The 15,172-nt window shown below is 38.0% G+C and overlaps 1 protein-coding gene across 6 annotated transcripts in view; it reads right to left on the reverse strand.

The window, feature by feature from the left end:
• The window catches only part of Pik3c2g (phosphatidylinositol-4-phosphate 3-kinase catalytic subunit type 2 gamma), a 364,020-nt gene extending 349,567 nt beyond the window's left edge, over positions 1-14,453 (reverse strand). For all 6 annotated transcript variants that reach the window (XM_050135167.1, XM_050135166.1, XM_050135168.1 and 3 more), the window contains exon 1: positions 14,328-14,453. The gene's annotated coding sequence lies outside the window, so the exon portion shown is untranslated. The remainder of the gene's footprint in view (positions 1-14,327) is intronic.
• Positions 14,454-15,172: the final 719 nt, after the last annotated feature.

A 15,172-nucleotide genomic window follows, 5' to 3' on the forward strand; every position in this document is an offset into this window, starting at 1 on the left:
ACACATGTTCAAGTTCAGATGTTCCTAGGATAGGGAATGTCTTTCCTACTAGTCCTCAGAGATGATGGAAAAACAACAATAAAGCAAGGCAATCAAACTGGAAGAATTATCTAATGTGAGTGTGTATACAGAAAAGGGGTGTGCTGATCTCAAGTGCCTTGTCATATCTTAATTGAAGTAGAATGAATATTATTAAAATATATAACATATATTATATTAAAATATAATATAGAATTAATTATTTTATTTTTATTAGTTTCATAGAAAGAAATAAAACTATATGTGCCAAAACTAGGTAAAAGTAAATTAACTGCATATAACATAAAATCTACAAATTGTTAAGCTGTGTTAATTGTTAAGGAACAATTAACAAAAGCAAGTGGAAATTTTATTATGAATACACCAGAAAGAAAAGCATAAAGATTTCCTAAAATTCAAGACACAGAAAGAAAGATATTCTAGGTAATTAGTAAAAAAAAAAAAAAGCAACAACACTTAACTACTACAGTTACATGAAAAATAGAGAAAACAGGGCTACAGCAATAGCATCTAAAATGCAGAGGGGAATACTGTGTACCATGCTGGCATTTGAGGTGTGTGCCTTGGAAACATTGTTAGAACATACTTGGCAATGCTTTGCTGCACCACAGGAAAATAATAAATCTGCCTTTCTTAGTGGAACTGTTAAATCTAAATCTCACAATTATTGATGAATGACAAAATGCCATTAGCTCCACTGAAAAGTCAACAAATTCAGTTCATTACTTTAGTGTAGCTGCCACATGTGATTATTGTAACAAATAGTAATTTTCTTTCCAAGGACAAATATTCATTATAGAATTGAACTGCACATTTGGCTACTATTAATATAATTAAAAGTAAGTATGCAGGTTATTCTCCCTAAATATTGTGTAGTAAAAAAAAATAAGAATCATATGTTCTTAAACTTCAAAAAGATTCCTCCATAATTCCTAAGGGGTCAAAGGGGGGAAATCACAGCAAGATTTAAAAAATTAGAAATAAAATTTCCATAAAAAAAGTTTTGTTTGGGTCAGTTCAGGAATACACAACATATCTATTCTTAATTTGGAGCTGAAAATTATCTTCAAAATATGCAATAGAGAACCCAAATATTTAGCAGAACAAGAAATGAAAAGAAAATGACCTAAAATGCATGTGTTTTTCATAAAGGAATTATTGCTAAGAACATAGTTTGAAAATATAAGTAAGTATTAAGATTCATTTTGTCATGACTAACTTTATGCTGTTTCAGCAGGTCATAAATTTGAAAGAATATTAATAATTTAGAAACAAACTTAATAATTTTATAGACAGGAAATGACTGTTTTCTCATCTTTTCTAAGCATTACAAGAATTATATTAATTTTTGCTATCTAGGGAAGGTTTTCTCATGAAAACTGATATCAGTTATAATGCACGTTGTGAAATCATAATCTGAGGTCTCACAATAGCAACACAAGAGCCTGCATATTGGGGAATACTTGTCTATATCACCAAATAAAAATCTCTCTCTCTCTCTCTCTCTCTCTCTCTCTCTCTCTCTCTCTCTCTCTCCCCCCNCCCCCCCCCCCCCCCGTTCAGTTACATTATTTTCATTTCACACACTTGCTTCTTAGCTGGCCCAAATGCCGATAGACACAATAGAGGACAAGAAGAAGCCATGGAATGAGATGTTGAATTGACAAAGAAAAGACTTGACTCAAAATGGAGCTGACTGGTGTCATTACCACTGTGTGTGGCACATCTTCATCCTCTTTCTCTGTGCTTCCTGAGACACAATTTTGCATTTGACAATTCTTTCGAAAATGAATAGAGTATACATGCTGTATATTAGGGTGAGCTTTAAGGAGTAGAGTCTATCTTATTTCTCTTTTCAATCCCATGCATTAGAAAAGTTATTGTCTGTCAAGACAGATGGTTAGGGGAGTAACTGGGATGCACGTTAGCCCATATTGGTTCTCAGTGTATTTTTAGTGAAGAAGTAGGCAGACAAGATACAGCAAGATCCCAGCTTTAGTGACACACAGAAACTACTCCTCTCTCCAGGAGCTTCTGCCAGTTTGGCACCCACAGGTTAGAAGGACACCCCTTCTATTGAATAATAATTTCGCTTTGCAGTATCATTGAGGATATGCCAGACTGGAAAACACAAATTTGAAAGAAAATCTACCAGCAGATAGGGCTGAATGTAGATCACCACTGTCAGGAATGTAGAATTAAGAGCATTTACAAGACAGTACAAATACTATCAGTGGAACTGAGGGTGGTGTACCAGCCTGAGAGGAGGAGCAAGAAGAGGAGACAGAATGGGAGCAGGAGAGCAAGAGAGGGAAGGGCAAGAGAGAGGGGAAGGATCAATGTTCAGATAATGGAGGATTACATGCCAGATCTCTATTGCAAAATATGGCAGAAACATTGCACAACACAACTCAACTTTAAAACAATACTGTACTTGCAGCACTTTATCTTCCTGTGTGTTTAAGACAGGAAGCGTTTCATTTGAATCTCTTACCTGAAGCAAATTTCTCCCTGAAATTGCACATGACCTCCGTTCTCTTCAGAACTCGTGGAAGCGAACACAGGTCTATCTCACATGCTCCTGATGCCAGTAACTATCATCCCTACCTGACCAGTTTGGCTTGTTTACCTAGTTTTCATCACCCTGGAGGGTCAAATGGAAAAGAAGGGTTTGTACTGACAGGATAGATACAGATTGAAGCCACAACCCTAAACATGAGTTAGATTCTGTGTGATATGAAGACTGTATGCCAAAAAATCCCAAACAGCAGCATACAAACAGAGACACGGCTTTAAAATTATATGCATAAGGTAGGCACTTCTCAAATCATATTTGGTTTTGTTGGCATATAGAGAAGACTCAGTGATTCCAGTGCCAGGAGCTGTAATGAGCCTGTAAGTCTGGGCCACTAAAAGATTATAAATCACTATGTCCCTTTCTATTTTCAGTTTAGAAATGACAAACATTACTTTTTGCCTTAGAACACAAAATAAATTTACAAAGAAACAACCCCCACCGATGAAAGTATTTTCAAAGATTGCAATGAAATAGACCAGCATATTTGCTGTTGACTTTGAGCCATGTGTGGAAACTTTGAGGCAACTCAAGTCAGTGTTTACTTGGCTCCAGGTAAGGGAGGCTCAGCTAAAAGCAGGAATATGGCGCCATCTGTTGTTCCTTTCTCTTTTTGTCTGCTTCTTAACTTGATTATAGTTTCTTCTAAGATCGATTTGCTACATGCAAGGGCAGGGAATAGAACTTCCAGAATTATGCTCACTTTTTAAAAAATGCATAGGAAAAGATATTTACTATGTTTACATTTCTAAATTGTGCATCCCTCATGTTCACTTTTTCTATATAGAGAGAAACATACCAGCTTTCATTATTATAACAAAAATATGGAGTTAAATCTTGTTTTAAAGGGGCAGCACTTATTTTGCATCAATGTCTCAGTGATTTTATTCAGTCACTAGTCTCTTGAACTCATTGTGTTGAGTTTCATTTCTTTCAAGGCAGTTGAGCAGTGGCAGCAGCAGAGAGAGAGGGAAAGAGAGAGAGGAGGGGAGAGGAAGAGAGAAAGGGAGGAATAAAGGAAGATGGAGATGGAAAGAGAGCGAGAGATGGGAGAAGGGAGAGAACTGAGTTCCAATATACTCTTGAAGGGACGTTCCTTCAGAGTGGTAGGTGATTCAACCATGAGGAACACTGACACCTTTAGGTTTTGGTGATACTTTGGATTTCTACACACACACACACACACACACACACACACACATATATATCCTTACACATGACAGGAAAATGTTCCACTCTGAGCTACACCCATAGAGCTCTAAACAACCAAGGGGATTCATGATAATTTTATTTGTAACAATTGTTCTTCAAGTCAACGAAACACATAAAATATCTGAGTATTTTTTAAAACAAAGAATTATTATAAGGAAATACCCTCCAAACTGGAAATATTTGTACCCATAAACCTCTTATCATACATTAAGGTAAGACTACATACAGTTTACCGGGTGGGACTGAGAGCTGAGCTGAGTAAATAGCAACAATCTAACCTTGGAAAACCCGGAAGATCATGGTTAGAACAGTCTGATAGCAATTATTCACCGGCATGAAATTAACCTTGCCTGTGTTTCCTTTGGAGGTATGCCCTTTAATGTCATAAATACCCTTGCTTAACATGTGCTCTTAACTCTTTTACTAGAAACTTTTATTAACAATAAAATCAAGTGACAGTTATGTTTTTTTTTCTGTAATTTATCCTATCAGGGTTTGTTTTATACATTTGTTAAATAATGTCATTCCTTGTATCTATAATTACTACACTTTGTTTTTAGACAAAATATTTATGACAAAACAACTACATTGTACCACTGAGATTGCATACAAAAAACGAGGGGCTATATGGTGTGTGTATGAATATGTGTGTGTGTGTATGAGTGTGTGATTTTGTATATATATATATGTGTGTGTTTATTGTGTGTACATGCACATGGTTAAATATGTGCATATGTGTGTATGTATATGTGTGTGCATATGTGCATGTGTATGTGCTTGTGTGTATGTGCAGATGTGTATATTTATAAATGTGTGTGTTTCTCTGTGTGTATGCTTTTTTCTGTGGGGATGTGCTATGTCCCTTGTGTGAACTTCAGGGGACAGCATTCAGACGTGAGTTTTCACCTTTCAACCATGTTTTGAGATAGGGCCTCTTCATTATTGTGTAAGAGGCTATTTGGTCTGTAAGTTTCTGTATTCTCCAGTCTGTGTCTCCCATCTCTCCACAAGTGCATTCTAGAATTAGAGAGGCCTGTGTTAGTTATGCTGACTGGTTTTATGCTTGGCTTATAAGAATGGTAAGTATTGCTGTTCATGGTGGTGCATGCTTTTAATCCTGGCACTCGGGAGGCAGAGAAAGTCAGATCTCTATGAGTTTGAGGCTAGTCTGGTCTACATAGCAAATTACAGGATAGCCAGGACTACGCAGGGAAACCCTATCTCAAAAAACAAAGCAAACAAAACGTCAAGCGTCTTCTTAAAGCGTTCCCCAATAGAATTGGTGCCCAAGTCCACATTGTTTTACTCTGTAGGTGTCACCTTCCCCACTCTATAGCAAATCAGATTCTTTGTTCAAAATGCCTGTTTATCAGTCTGGACCCTTGCTATAAGTCTGACAAAGACTTTATCATTGGCCTTGGATATAGGGAAGAAGTTGACAATCATTTCTGAAACTAAATGCAAGGAATGGTGATCCAAACCTTGAGACTGACTGCGGACTCTCAAATATGCTCACCATGACCCCCTCTCTTCCTAATATCTTTGTACGAAATCCTTTGAAGCAGAAACCTATCCACTAAGAAGCAGATGCCAACAGAATCTTCTGGAACTCCAGGGAGGGTGTGGTGAATGGAAGTAGCAATTCCCTACTCTTGTGGAGTGTGTTACACGCAGCTTCTGCTGTGTGTTATGTAGAGTTTCTGCCTAGTACTATGGCAAGCATAGCAAAGCAATCTGAACCACTCAGGGTCTTGGTGGGAAGTACACGGAGTGGGTTGTGAGTATTATGCTGTCATTTGTGCAACTCTATTTTAAATAGGAAACTCAAGAAGACAGGAATATTTCTTGATAAAGTTATCTGAAAATCAAGCGTGAGCCACATTGCTCTTATAATAGAAGAAAGTTGTTTATCCTCTCCTTCATTTCAGATAAGGATGAGTGGACAGGGGTCAATAGAATATGAAGTCATTATAAGCCAGAACTCTTAAGCTGTCAAACGTTGTATGCGTTCAAACCCAGGATAAAGGAGCAAGAAATTGCTATTGATGTTTCCAAAGCTTGTACAAGCCAAGCCTGGTGCTTGTTAGTGAAATTAATCCAATCGCTTTATTTTGAAATCTTACCTAGTTGCTGAATAATAAACAAGTATGGAGAGATTGTTGAAGACCAGATTGGATATATGCACAATGGAGTATGCTCAGCAAAGGCAGGAGTGACACTTTCATCCAGACGTTTGATTTGGATCTTAGTTTTAAAGTGGGATATTGCTACTCCATAGTCCTACAGAGATCATCTCAGTCCCTGGAGACTCCATTCCCATTGTACTCTGCTTCAGCCTAGAACACACAACTTGTACCTTTCATTGTTGTTGAAAGCACTCGATTCTCTTTGTGAGATCCATCTCATATGCTTTAAGAACTCAAGAACACATTAGCATGCCAGTCTGTAAAGCCATATCTGTTCCTAATTTCTTCTCATGATAAAGTTTCAACTTGTCACATGAAACTCCAATGAAAGGTATGGCAGTCTAAGTTATAGACAATGAGATTTAAGCTATAATTAGCTCTCTGGCTGTTTTCTGTGTATGCGCACGTTGTCCTTTTGAGGACAGTATATCCAGAATCTTGGCTTATACCCCTCTTGCTGACCATTGTGCAATGGTAACAGTTGAGTAGCTTTTCTGAATATAGATCCTGGATGACAGAATGGCCCTGAAGGTACTGAGCCACCTACCACTTGGCTGGCAATGGTTTAATGAGATGTTCTTTTTAAAACCTCATTTAAAGCTACAGGTCTTGGATGCCTTCTTTCTTTTAAAAGCACCCAAATCTTGAATAAAACCTAACTTGGGGCCTGGAGAGATGGTTCTGTAATTAAGAGTGTTGGCTGTTCTTTCCCAGGACTCAGGTTCAATCCCCAGCTCATAACCATATGTAACTCTAGTCCCACGAGATCTGCTGCCTTCTTTTGACCTCTGTGGGAGCTGCATGCACATGACACATTGACATATATGCAGGTAAAAATATCCATACACATAAAACACATTTTTAAAAACTAAACATACACTGGCTGTGAAAAACAAGACATATTCTTGTATAATAATCAAAGAGACATGGGTCCCACAGTTAAGAATGGGCATCCAGGGAACGAGACTACATTCTAAAGATGGAGAAATATACACTATGACTAAAAAATGTTTAAATACTGTCAGCTGTTTAGGAAAATTTGAAACACTGAGAAAATGCTGTGTGCTGATGGATAGCGGTTATTTCTTAGTGTTCTGTGGCAATGTGTACTTTGGCTATTTATGGCCTTAGCAGTGAATACTCCTCTGGCTTCTTTAAGTGCCCACATTAAAGCTGTCAGTCACTGGCTCCAGTCTGGTTCCAAAGGTCAGGTAAAACCTGATGTTTTATTAGCAAAATAGATGTTTTCAGATAGCTTCAAAATAAATTCCATTAAATTGAGAAAGAAGAAAATTTTCTAAACAGAGAAACCAAAAAGTAGAAAGAGATACCCTGCAAGCATAGAAACACTCCCTCGGAATTTGAACTTGAGTTGTGGTTGTTTGCTGGCAACTGAACCAGAAGAATATAAGGTTTTTGTGGGGAAGGCACTAATAGGGAAAAATTAGTGTGTTCCTGACCTTTAAAACAAGATTAGAGTTTCCAGCTGTCGACAGAGTATACATGTGTACAGCTCCAAGGAAGGAACAGTTTGTCATTTTCTCAGAAGAGGATGATTATAGGGTAATCAAGTCGTTTTCAGATTGTAATGGATAAATGAGAATAAAAATTGACTCGCTGAATATTGACATTACCAAGGGATGTTGAGTGAAGATCAGTCAAGTTAGTAACAGGCACTGGTTCTATGGACAAGAGAAGAGACAAGAGGAACCCTAAGTGTTCTCCCCCTCCCTCTGACAATGTATATATCACTCAAACAAAGAAATTACATCACTGCCCAGGCTGGAATTATTTAAAGCACCTCTCTAGTAGGATTTGTATTGTTTTGAAAATCACGGTGGTCAAATTGTCCATTCTTCTACTTTATTTGCTTCCTTTTCCTGAAAGGGACTCTTAAATACAGAGCATGTGTATGAATGAATATCCTTAGATGCATTCCTGAGTCTCTGGAGAGGGCTGTACCTTGTTTCCAAGCATCCTTCCTCCTCTCCGTCCATAGTCAATACCAACCTGTCAAAGGCCTCATTCCCCTTCCTGCATTTCAACCAAGTTAGTAGTTCTACAAAATATAAAATGGAGGTATCTCAGGCCTTAAAATAATCACATACTCTCCCTCCTGTCTGAAACCTGGTCCCAACTCACACACCTGTTTCAGCAGTGTGTTGTGGAGACCTGGGGTTGAGAAGAGCAAAGCTCAGTTGTTGATTCTTACTGGAGAGCAAACATAAAAAAGAAGAATTAAGTCTAATTTAGTGTTCCACTTTTTGTATTTTGATTTCAGACCCACAGATTAAAGCTATATTACCTACCATAATTTACTTTCATAGGCTCAGATAACTATTTTATGAAGATTTACTTGCATAAATAAAATACAGTCTTATCATGCAGGTTTAAAGTTCTGAATTTGATTCCCAACACTTAATAAAAAGGAATTGAAAATGTATAATGGCATTTGTTCTCTAAGTTCTATTGGAATTAGAGTTTTTCTTAGAAAAAACTTATACTTCAGAAAGGGAGCATCCAGACAATGTTATTGTCCACGATTGATGTTTGGAATTAGGTAGATCTAATTATTTTAGTGTTTGGACAAGAATAGACAGAGATTATTTCAAATCTTTGGACAAGAGAATAGAATATAACTGATGCTATAGAATTAATATGGTGCATATTAATGACTCCCTTTTGTTAAATAACAGGAATAATCCACTCCCAGGTGCTATGTACTGTGATCAAGCCTAGGAACACACTGGGACACAAGGATTTTCATTGCCTGTCAGAGTAAATTAAAGACTGTCTGGACAGGATAATCCCAGAGATCTATAAACGTGGAAATAAAATTGGATGATCATGTAAGGGAGAAAATGTAATTTCTTTATGTCATGATTCCTGTCAAAGCTACCCAACAAGAGACAGATTAACAAGAGAGAAGGTGACAGACGTAGTTGATAAAAGTTTCACGTGGCGTAAGACCTTTCATCAATAAAGAACCAAAGGAACAGGCACACTTGTGCATTGTTGGCATGCTTGGTTCAATCTGTTGAAATGGATAGTTCTGTAAAAATGCGATTCGACAAGAACAGGGTGTGAGCTAACAGTAATAAACAGCACATCTTGTTTGCTCAGATTCTACTGTGGCCCTGTGTCTTTGGCAATAAGGACACTTCTTTCTTCTCCTGCATGTGAGCCTTACACCGTACTTTGAAGGAAAGTGTTTGTGTTGCTATGTAAACTACTTTAGAAGTAGAGGGTGGGAGAAGGTCATAGGGTGACTTGCCCAATACTACTGCTCATCAGATGTCACCATGGGGGGGCATTCTCTGAACCCCATTACCAGAAAAGTAGACAATAATTGCCCCTGGATACAGAAAGGGGGCTTACATGGAATATGTTTGAGGAAGTCTCCGTGAGATGGTTGAAATGTTCTAGTGTCTGAACAGGCTCCACTCTTGTGGCATTTCACAGCTCATAAATGGTCTTCGAAAAATTCTTGAACCTCATCATATTCACACTACGTTAGGAAACAACAACACAAAAGTAAGAGTGGGCCTCTTGCTCTCCTTTGCATTGACAACAGGGAGTCAGGGATGGAGATCACTTCATCCTACACTAATTCATGCTCCATAATGAGTTGAACTCCCTAGAGATGTGCAGTATTTTTGTTCATGTCCTAAAAATATTAGACCTATGTGTTTCCAAACATTACCATTTGCTAAGTTTTACTTACAGTTTTCCACTGAGTGTTCTTCCTTGAAATATAATTTTCTTGAAAATAACTGTAATTTTAATATAATTTGAAGGGTAAATACAGCTGTATATCTTCATACAGTTGAGTAGTTCATGACCTTCAACATGTATTACTGGCATAAAGATATCTGTTACGCAAATATCATGCATAATTTGAATACCCTCATTTCTTCATTCAATAAAAATTACTAGTTTCATTTAGGTAAGTCCTCTCAATTCCTAAAAAGTAGGTGTGGTGTGAATATTTATATAATCTGTGTTATAGTGATATTCAAAGTGCCTGAAGATCAATGGTTGTATTTGAAAAATCCAAACCTTGTTTCTTACATATTTTAAGAAAACCCTGCACTGTGGAAGAAGAAGCGGTGGTTATTAGGAGGAAGAGGGAACCAGTAGAGGGGTGGTGAGAGGTGGAGATTTGGAAGGGTGAATAAAAACACATCTCTGAAGATACAAAACTGTCCAAGAGAAGACCCCCCCTTTGAATGCCACCTCAAAATGTTAATGTAAGATGGCGTAAAGAAAAAAGAAATGCATGAACTCTAACATGATACTCCTCCAGACGTTTAAGCAAGAGATATTTGTCTTATTTCGGTGTAGGTTTTTCAGCTATAACACATTTTTAAGATGGTTACTGTGCGATAAGAGGGGTACCCCTGGAGATATTTATGATGAAGCGGCTGCACCTCTCACAGGTGTTTGTGGGGGGGACCCACAAACGTGAGCCTGTTCCACTTGGACCAGAAGTCAGAACGTTTAAGCTTAGTTTTGCTGTTTCAAAGTTGTTGACAAGAGATATGGCTACACACCCTTACCTAGGGTGTTATTACTTGGTGTTTTGGACATTAAGATAGCCCATAGAAGTGGATCCACTCCACCTTGACCAAAAGTCAGAGAATTCAAGGCTACTCCTGCTCCTTTATTTAAAATAGGAGTTTCGACCTAGGGAGTGTCTACCTGCCTACAGGATACTTGCTCCAGGGGGTGTTAGCTACATATCCTTCCTAAAGCATCAAATGATTTACTCAGGAAATAATGGCTCGATGTCTCAAGTACTGAAACAAGTAACTTTTCTGGTTGTCCTTTGTGTCATGTTAAAGCAGTCTTTTGCCTCTCCTCCCCCAACCTTTGTATTGTGGTATAAAAGTGTATGAAGAATAAATGCGGGCAAATTCAGGATTCAGTAGTCACTGAGTTGCCCTCCCAGAACCTGTGTCTCTGTATTTCTTTCATATCTCCGTTCCTCCTACCTAACGTTTCTAATCCATATATGTCCCTATCCTGGAATGTACGACCCCACTGTGGTTGGACCACAGCAGAAGTCACCCCCAAAAGGTAACTTACAACATGTTTGTAGCTCTCTTGTGTTTGTAGCAATCCATAAACATCATTACACTCTCAGTTAACTTAGTGCCCCGTGGCCACACATTCTGTCATGTAACTGACAACTCCTAAACTTGCTCTTAGATGAATGAAATTGACCATACCTAAAACTGCCAACTATTCCTGAAAATGATTAGTTGATGATTAAAGTGGACATTCCTGTTCTAAATACAGTGACTTCCATTTCACCGAAGAATAAAATCCCTGCTGGAGACTTAAATGAAGGTGTTGTAAATTTGCAATGTTCCCATCGTCACAGACACTGTAGATCTAAGCACACAAAATAAACAATTTGTTAAAGTCAGTGTTTCACTTTCTCAGTTCCACACATGAATCCACAGAACGTTTGCTCCCTTCCCAGAATAAATGATCTCCTTCTACTCCCCACTCCACCCTCAGCTTTTTCTTTGTTCCTACAGCTGAAGTCAAAAGTTTCTCACTTTTGACTGGCACTAACTATTGCAACTTCTAAAGCCATCTAGTTTTGCATTTTGATTCTCTAACATCACAAAGATTTCGTATCTCCTGCAATTATATGACACAAAATGAAATTCATATAGATGCAATAATTTGACATTAAAGAAAAGAGTAGTTGGCATTATCTTCGATCAATTGATGAATTCTTCTGATAACCGGTTCTGTTCATATGTCTAGTTTCCTTTTTAGGTGCAGTCAGTATCTAAACTGCTATGTGCTGGTGTTTTTCAGACAGAAAGGTAGGCCACAGCTAAAGAAAGGCATGGATAGCTTTCCATTTCTTGTAGAGAGGGAAGCAGAGTGTGAGTATGTATTCTGTTTTCCAAAGTCATCCAAGGTGGATGTTAATAAACCTGCATAGGCTTTTTTTTTTTTTTTTTTTTTTTTTCCTTTTTTTTTTACCTGTGCAGGTGAAGCTGTCCCTGTTGCGCATTGGACACGGAAAAGAATCCCACACAAAATCCATGGATGGCCATACAGTGAAAATCTCTAAACTGCTATGTGCTGGTGTTTTTCAGACAGAAAGGTAGGCCACAGCTAAAGAAAGGCATGGATAGCTTTCCATTTCTTGTAGAGAGGGAAGCAGAGTGTGAGTATGTATTCTGTTTTCCAAAGTCATCCAAGGTGGATGTTAATAAACCTGCATAGGCTTTTTTTTTTTTTTTTTTTTTTTTTTCCAGGAAGCAAACCTGCTTTTCACTGTTGCAGAGAGCCATCTTGTGGACACGGAAAGCTTCTCCAGCTACTCAGTGCTGCCGCTTGTTTGTGGGTGGGAGCAGGATTAAGGCTGAGAGCAAGCAGGCCTCCGGATGCCTGGATACCCCTCATCCAGAACAAGCTAACCTCTACCACTCCTCTAGTTACTATGTTCCCTCCAATTACAGGGCATGCATTGTGTTTGCCTGTGACAGGAGACAGCTGGCCTTTCCTGAGTCTCATTACCATAATCAAACGAAGCATGCAATTTCTTAAGAATTCAGGTTTGATTCAACAGCACGTTCATCTTAGGATGTTAAGAAAAGACCATATTTTCAGATAGTTCAAAAAGCTTTTTGAAAGGAACCATTGATTATTTCTGTGTTGGAACTTTACTTGAGTTGAGTAAATAAAGGTTTTAAAATGAGCATTCTATTTGTGTTGGGAGTTTGGGGAAAAATATTTAAAACACAAGAACCTTGTGTGCTAAGTAGTTTGAACTAAGGACAGCAGAATGATCACCTTCTGGCATGCTGCTTATGCGAGGCCTTCCGCATGGTTCTGTGAGAAGCTCTCCACTGAGCTGAGCTCTTGGCTTCCGGGTGTGACCTTTACTCTGGTACCACTGTTCCATCGCTTCGCTAATTCACCCCAAGGCTGGTTGCCTCTGCCTTGCGCTGGAAACCCCCACCTGCCCATCCTTGGGGCATGCTTTGGTTTTGACTTTCTATTTGTTCAGTTTTAGTTTGTTTGTGCAAGCAGCAAGTAGGGCAATATTCCCATAAACTCAATCTTCCGGAGGCCTCAAATTTAAAACTCTAATTGCAAAATATATGCATGTGTAAATTTGTATAAATAAATATATATTTACAGTTAAATGTTATTTGGTCATTGAAATCTCAACTAACTTTAATTTTGAGTGACTTATGGTTTTCTGAGAGTAACTTTAAACTTCTTAGAACTAAATATAAAGTTCTTAACTTTATTCCAAAACAATTTGAAACTTTAAATTTTTCATTCTTCCTATTTCTGTCTCTACATCTTTGTATAGATACACACACATGCACAGAGCTCACCTGTTCTTCTTAGGAATTTTAATTTCATTTAATTGCCTGTTAGAATTGTGGACTTTCTTCTTTTGTTATATGTAAAAGACTATAACTTTAATGAATATCTAGTATCTGTGAAGCCTGGGACTAAGCAAAGCGACGACACTTTCATTTATGCCAGCACTTGGTCACAATTATATATTAAATACCTAGAACATCAACATGCGTGGGACATTTAATACATTAAATGCCTTAAGAGTATCTTTAAATATTCTGTACAGTGTGTGAAATTTTGTTTTCCACCTTATAAACATAATGGTAAAAATGAAAGTTTGTATCAGGGTTACGGGTTCTCAGATTTGAAATTCCGCGTGGCATTGAAAGAGATAACAGCCAGCGGGGTATGCAGTTCCATCGGAAGCCATCTTCATAAGCCAGCAGAGGGAGAGTACTAATTCACAGCTTACGGATAAATGGCTTTATTTTCTTGCCCTTGGCATCTTGAGAACTCAATATTCATTCTTCATAAAGACTGCACTTCAGTTCAGCACGCTTATTCAGCGTTTGCCCCGTCATCAGGAACTCAAATTCTTTTATTGTACTCCATTCTTTCCTTAAATTTTACTTGTACTTTGGCCCAGGAGAAAGTACAGATCTATCATGATATATAATAAAACCTTTCTGAGTCTTTTAAAATTTAATTTTTTTACCTTGAATCTCAAAAGCTAAATTATAACAGTAATAATTCCTGCTACACCCTGCTCTTTCAACTAGTAATACGGAAGACAACATTTGAAATTAATCTGTCGACAGACTGCGCAACAGAAAGAGAGAAATGGAAATTCCTTATGGATTTCTAATTGCATTGAAGAAGTAGTGCTTTTGAATAAAGCGAGAATTTTTACAACTGTATAGAGCAAACATCGTGTTGAAAACTTCTTTATATTATCTCATAGAGCACCGTACCTTCGTGTTTTCACCGTCTTTTCTTCCTTTGCCGTCAGCAATGCTGAGAGTGAGCGAGCAGCCGGCGGCTCTGGCTGTGTGTAATCATTTACTAGGCCTCAGTGAAGTTTGTTCGTTGTCCTTTCAGCTTATCAGCTGCTGCGCAAATAAAACGGAGTGTTCCCGTGACTTGCTTGAGCACCTTAAGTGACTGGCACGACAACCCTCAAAATCACGTTATCTTTTACGTTAGCATCCATTTTGCCACAGCTCGGCAACCCCGATGGTTGTAACAGGGACCTGGGTGTTTAAACTTTCTTTCTTCACCAACTCCCAAGAAGTGGTCTGAAAGTTCCAGGAAAACAAGAGGATTGCTCTCCCTTCTCTAAGGCTGTTAGTCTTTGAGAAGCTTACATGTCTGTTATCACTGCGGCTCTAGATGCCACACGGTCTATAATTTCTCTGTAAGACTACTGACTTCTTTCTTCTCTCCGGGCTTAGAGCTCCATTCTGCTCCCCTGAAAACTCTCTGAGGGCAGCATCTTTTTTTTTCTCATATTCTTAAAATGAAGAGATTTTGCATGGCTTATTACGATGTAACATATTAGAAATTAAAAGAGAAAAACGTGTATTCATCAGCTAGACTTCAATATCAGCGTGCAAGACAACATAGTGAAATAACTAATCATTTTAAAGAAAAAAGTGCTATATAGATGCCATAACAAACAAAGGGGAATACCGGCATTCATCTTTACTCTTCATGAGACTTATTAATAGATGAATTCTAATGGCTGTTTCAAACTTATTTTGTTGTAAAGTGTGATATACTTTTATGCTCAGTCTGTCTTCATGATCTGTTTGGAAAG

The sequence above is a fragment of the Alexandromys fortis genome, unplaced genomic scaffold, assembly GCF_014885135.2.
Source record: "Alexandromys fortis isolate MF-2015 unplaced genomic scaffold, M_Fortis_MF-2015_v1.1 scaffold_21, whole genome shotgun sequence".
Lineage (NCBI taxonomy): Eukaryota > Metazoa > Chordata > Mammalia > Rodentia > Cricetidae > Alexandromys > Alexandromys fortis.